Genomic DNA, 6,183 nt, shown 5'->3' on the forward strand with positions numbered 1-6,183 from the left:
AAATGGGTTACTTTGCAGTGAGCTTCTAGGTACTAGCCTTATGCGCTGGTAAAGCTGGCACTACTACAATGAATGTGGGTGTTCACATGGGCTTGGGAACCCATTTACCTGCGTTTGAGTCCCACTCCACCACTTACCAACTGTGTGACCAGCCACAAGTTACTCAACCTTTCTGTGCCTCAGTTTTCCATCTGTAAAGGGGGATGTTGAGAACAGGCTTAGAACAGACTTGTGGGATCTTAGTTCCTGGACCAGGGATTGAACCCAGGCCCTTGGCGGTGAGAATGAGGTGTCCTAACCAGTGGACCACCAGGGAATTCCCTTAGCTAGTTTTCTTAAAAACGCTTATGTTTTATAACTCTTCTGTATGTATAATATCCTGTATAAGAAAAATATATTTTTTTAAAGAGGATTCTGTTTTTATTTATTATTTAATTTTTTTGGCCACCATGCAGCTTGCAGGATCTCAGTTCCCCAACCAGGGACTGAACCTGGGCCACAGCAGTGAAAGCCCGGAATCCTAACCACTAGGCCACCAGGGAACTCCTGGATTCTGTTTTTTAAAAAGTGAGAATCATTGGATTCATTCTCTAAAGCTATTCTTTTAACATATCTATTTAAATGTAAGTTAATTAAAACTAAATATTCCCTTCTTCAGTCACATGAGCCACTCTTTAAGTATTCAGTGGTCTCATGTGGCTATTGGCTACCGTATTGGACAGAGCAGATACAGAACATTTCCATTAGCTCAGAAAGTTCTATTGGACAGCAGTGTTCCAAGGCCATGGCTTTCCATTTGAGCTGTACATTAGAGTCACTTGAAGAATTATAAAATACTACTGCCTGGGCCAGACTCCCCAGAGTTTAGATTTAATTGGTTGACAGTGGAAGCTGTTAAAGTGTTTAGGCAAGAGCAGACGTGAACTTCTAGAAGATTCATTTGGAGGCAGCACGGGTGTGGAGTGGCTTGGAGTTGCCAGGTCATGGAGAGGGTACAGCGGTGGTCTCTGCTTTGGGACGTGTGACCTCACATGTGGAAGGGGCTATGAACGCTCCCGGGGAGCTGTATTCCTGGGTTCTCTTCTCCGCTCTTCCAAGAATTATGGTGGCAACGGCTCCTTGGCTCCTCAGCCCTCAGGGGAGAGAACTTCAGCCTTCGTAGACCAGGAAAGAGTCAGGAGCATCTCAAGATCCCCATGAGTTGTAGATGCCATTTAAAAAACTTCAGCTTAGGGCTTCCCTGGTGGCGCAGTGGTTGAGAGTCCGCCTGCCGATGCAGGGCACATGGGTTCATGCCGCGATCCGGAAGATCCCACATGCTGCGGAGCGGCTGGGCCCGTGAGCCATGGCCGCTGAGCCTGCGCGTCTGGAGCCTGTGCTCCGCAACGGGAGAGGCCACAACACTGAGGGGACTGCGTACCGCAAAAAAAAAAAAAAAAAAAATTCAGCTTAATTTTTGTATATGTAATGAATATGTGTATATGATGCAAAATTGAGAAAGTCAAGAAGATAATTTAGCGAAAAGTCATCTCATGTTACCCCTCCCTATCCCTTGCCACCCCAATTTTCTTCTTAGAGGCAAAAATTTACCAATTTGTATGTATTTTTCTAGTAATATTCTCTATATATAATTTTCAAGCAAATGCAGAGCTATCTATTTCCTTTACACAAATTGTAGCATCTCATTTTCACCGTTCTGTACTTTACTACCTTTTACTTAACAATATATCTTGGGACTCCTTCCATTTCAGTACACAAGGATTGGCCCCATTCATTTTAATGATTGCATAATAGTTCACAACATTTCTGTGTCATAAATGATATAATCAGCCCCCTGTAGATGGATGTTCAGGTTTTGTCCTTTCTTTTGATAATACCAATAATGCTGTAGTGAATAAAACTGTGCCATTTCATCTCTTTCACGGGTGAGGATCCTCACCATTTTTCTCTCCCATTTGCAAGATGAAAAAGGTCATTCACAGCAACATTATTTGCAGGAGTTTGCTGACAAGTAGTGCTGGAAGTAACCTTGCTAATTATAGACAGGGGCATCTAAGGTTGAATGAGAAGCCTCCATTGTGTACAGCCACAAACCCCAGGTCTGTCTGCTTTCCCCTTGGTCCCTGAGACTTAAAGGAATGAGGTCTGGGACCAGAGTCAGGCTGACAGAATTGCTGTGGCTCTGATCGTGTCTGACCACACTTTTCAGCCCTCTCCCACCAAGGGCACTGCTCTGAGACACCAGGGACAGAGGCCTAGGGAGGAGAGGAGCCTGGGAGGTGCCTGGGTGAGGAGGGGCCGAGGGCCCTTTTCTGGAATGATAAGATTGAGCCCTAGTGGGTTCTCTGCCCCTCTCCCCACCTCCCCACCACCGAGGGAGAGAGAGCAGCAGTTTTGGCTCTGCTGGAGGAAGCTGATTATGGCTTCTGTGGGCACAGATGGCAATGGAGGTACTGAAAGGCCACCATTTCTGCCACCACATTGCCACGGGCTTGAAGCTTCATTCATTCACCCCCACATATATTCACAGCACATTGGTAGGTGCTGTGCCAGGCCCTGAGGGAGTGTTGGGGGCAAGGCGTAGGTCTGAAGGTGAATAGGTGGCTGGCAGTGAGTAGTCTGGTCTACAGCTTTCCTCCTGGAATCTCCCTTCCCAAGCCTCCTGGGGATTCCCTTCATCCCTCTCCTGTATTTTCTAAATCCTAGGTGTTTCTTTTTCATGGTTAATCTCCCCTCCCCCCCTTTTTTTGGATAGAGCACATCCTCTGGTAGCTCCCTGAGTAAAGGTGCTTAGAATGGAACAGTTTGGAGAACTTCTATGTCTGAAAATGTCTTTATTCTACCCTCCCACTTGATTGATGGCTTGGCTTGGAGTTGAATTCTAGGTTGGAAATATTTTTCCTCTGCATTTTTGAAGGCCTTGCACATTCTGTCCTGACCCATTTTTTTTGTTGTTGTTGTTTTTTGGCAGCATATTTATTTATTTATTATTTTTGGCTGTGTTGGGTCCTCACTGCTGTGCGCGGGCTTTCTCTAGTTGTGGTGAACAGGGACTACTCTCCGTTGTGGTGCGCGGGCCTCTCGATGCAGTGGCTTCTCTTGTTGCGGAACACAGGCTCTAGGTGCGCAGGCTTCAGTAGGTGTGGCATGTGGGCTCAGTAGTTGTGGCTCATGGGCTCTAGAGCACAGGCTCAGTAGTTGCAGTGCACAGGCTTAGTTGCTCCGTGGCATGTGGGATCTTCCTGGACCAGGGCTCGAACCCGTGTGCCCTGCATTGGCAGGCAGATTCTTAACCACTGCACCACCAGGGAAGTCCCTGTCCTGATCCATTTTAAGAGATCTGTTTCTTTTCTTTGGGAACTTTCAGGATCTTCTCTTTGTCTTCAGTGTTCTGAAATTTCATATTGGTGTGGATCCATTTTTACCCATTATGCTGAGCAGTGGGTAGGCCCTTTCAATCTGAAAACAAACGCTCGTCCTTCAGTTCTGGGAAGTTTTCTGTAATTATTCCTTTGACGATTTCCTTCCCTCTGTGTTTTTTCTGTTGTCTCTCTTTTTTTTGGGACTCTTATTATTCAGATATTAGACTTTCTGGGCTGGTTCTCTGATTTTCTGAACTTTTCTCTTCCAACTCTTCTAGTGAGAATTTTATTTCTGTGCTTATATTTTGATTTCTCAAGAGCTCTATTTTATTTTCTGCTTGTTACTTTTTTATGGCATTCTGTTCTTGTTTCATGTATATAGTATTTTCTCTTACTTATTTGAGAAAATTGTTAGGTTTTGGAAGTTTTCTTCTCCCTGCACTTTCTCTCTTTTTACTTGTTTGTTTTGTCTCTATCATTCATGTCAGAGTGCCTGCTCATGTTTAAGAGTGAGGGACTTAAAAAAAAGAGTGAAGGACTAAAAAGACATCTTGTACCTATGGGCATGTGGTTGGGGCTTCTCAACTGAGAACTTGATGTGAGGGTTATCTGGCTGGGAAATTTGTAGGGGGAATCTCTGATGTGGGATTCCATAGATCTTTCTTCTTGGGCTGAACACATTTTCCTGTGGAGATTTTTCCCAGCATCTAGCCTTTAGGGTAAAGGCCGTGGCCAGTCTTCTGGAGAATTAGGTCTGGGGTCTCAGTATTCCATGTGCGTATTGCTTTAATTCCTTTGATTTCTGTAAAATACCTCTGCCCTTGACTGTGCCTGGTTTTCCCCATAGCAGAAACCCTCTTGTTTTGTTCCCTCTGGAAAAAAACAAAAACCCTTTATTTTTTCTGGGATTGGGGAGAGGCAGTCTTCCACTAGCATGAAGTGGGGGAGGGGATTCAGGGATCTAACTGTTTGTTAACCATCTTGTAACCAGCCCTCACTTTTGCTTCCTTCCCTTCTCATTCACTTCCGGAGGTACTTGATGCCACCACTCCTGAGCCCTTTGAGGTTTCCACAGATACTTCAGATTCATTCTCACCATTCCCCAAGGCCAGCTTGCTTCTCGGCTCTCTTGGATATGCCAAGTCAGTACCATTGATGCATCTTGCTCTCCACCCTCCAAATGTTCTTACTGTGATCTCCTTTTCTCATGTCCCCATCTTTGTGGGTTTAAATCTTTTCAAAATGATCTTTAATGCCTTAAAAAAAAATTCCTTTAATTGAAGTTTTAGTAGAATTTCAGGAAGGAACCAAATTAGATATGTCTATGCTATTCACTATCTTTAATGGAAGACTTTATAACTGTTATTACTACTTTGGAATAGGTAATACATGCACAAGTTACAAATTTCTAAAGGTATAAAGGAGTAAGCAGTAAGAAATAAATCCCCTTCCCATCCCTGTCCTCAAGTTTCTATTATCAATTTCTTGCACGAAAACAACCTTTCAAGGGCAGGGTATCTACCTATTAAGGTAAATCATTAATCTTTACAGTAAGAGGACCCTGCTTAGAAAATGTTTGTCAAAAAGATCTCTGCCCTTTTGGGGTGTCTCTTCACTGCAGGGCAGCAAGATATGTTGACCAGGAACAAGGATAGTCATTTCCCTTTGAAAGTTTCCCATTCTCTTACGGTTCTGAATCATTTCACTGTGTGTTAATATCAGATGTCTCTCACAGAAGTAGGGTAGGGTTCCTTCATACTCTACCCATTTTTCAAAGGAGGAAAGTGAGACTCAGAGAAGAGAAGTGACTGTCCAAAGTCACCAGAAAGTAGGTTGGGGAACCTAGATTCGAAAAGGTGGTATTAGAAGTCAGTACTGTGCAAAGCTGCGAGGTAGGACTGGAAGGTCTAGTTTCTCAACGCGGTCCTCAGTGCACCTGCTTTGCAATCAACTGAGGAGTTTCTTAAAAAGTCAGACTTCTGGACTTCCCTGGTGGCGCAGTGGTTGAGAGTCCGCCTGCCGATGCAGAGGACACGGGTTCGTGCCCCGGTCCGCGAAGATCCCACATGCTGCGGAGTGGCTGGGCCCGTGAGCCATGGCGGCTGAGCCTGTGTGTCCGGAGCCTGTGCTCCGCAACAGGAGAGGCCACAACAGTGAGAGGCCCGCGTACTGGAAAAAAATAAATAAATAAAAATAAAAATTTAGACTTCTGGGCCCCACCCCACACTTACTGAAGAGGAATCTCTTAGGCTGGAATTCAGAAGTTTGCATTTTTAAGAAGTTTTCCCAGTGATCTTAGGCACAATAAAGTTTAAGAATTGGTGGGCAGAAAAAATGCTCTGGGCATCCAGAGCAGGGAGCAAACAGATTTAAGCAAACAGACGGAGAAGGCAGCATATGAGTTTGTTGGTGAAGGTAGGGTGAGATTTAGACACATGGAGAAGGTGGGGAGGAGGGGGCCATAGCAGGCCTGTCTGACAGAGAATTCATGCTTGGGCTTTCACTGTCCCTCTCTGTTGTTGCCATCATCATCGCCCCCCTTGTCATCCTTTCCATCTTCCTTTTTAGCCTCCTCCCCAAACCTCAACAGTCTTTATGGGCTGAGCTCAGTAGAGCCTTCTGCTCTGGGAATAGGGAGATAGAGCCCACACAGAGGTGGTTTGGCATATATAGGACATGTACAGAGTTGACAAGTAGAGGGCACCCACTCACAGGCAGACAGGAAGGGGCAAAGATGAATATAAAGAAAAGGACACAAAATTACAGGCGGACAGGGAAGGACAGCTGCAGAATCACGGGCAGACATGTGTGCGCTGGAAAA

The sequence above is a fragment of the Delphinus delphis genome, chromosome 1, assembly GCF_949987515.2.
Source record: "Delphinus delphis chromosome 1, mDelDel1.2, whole genome shotgun sequence".
NCBI lineage: Eukaryota > Metazoa > Chordata > Mammalia > Artiodactyla > Delphinidae > Delphinus > Delphinus delphis.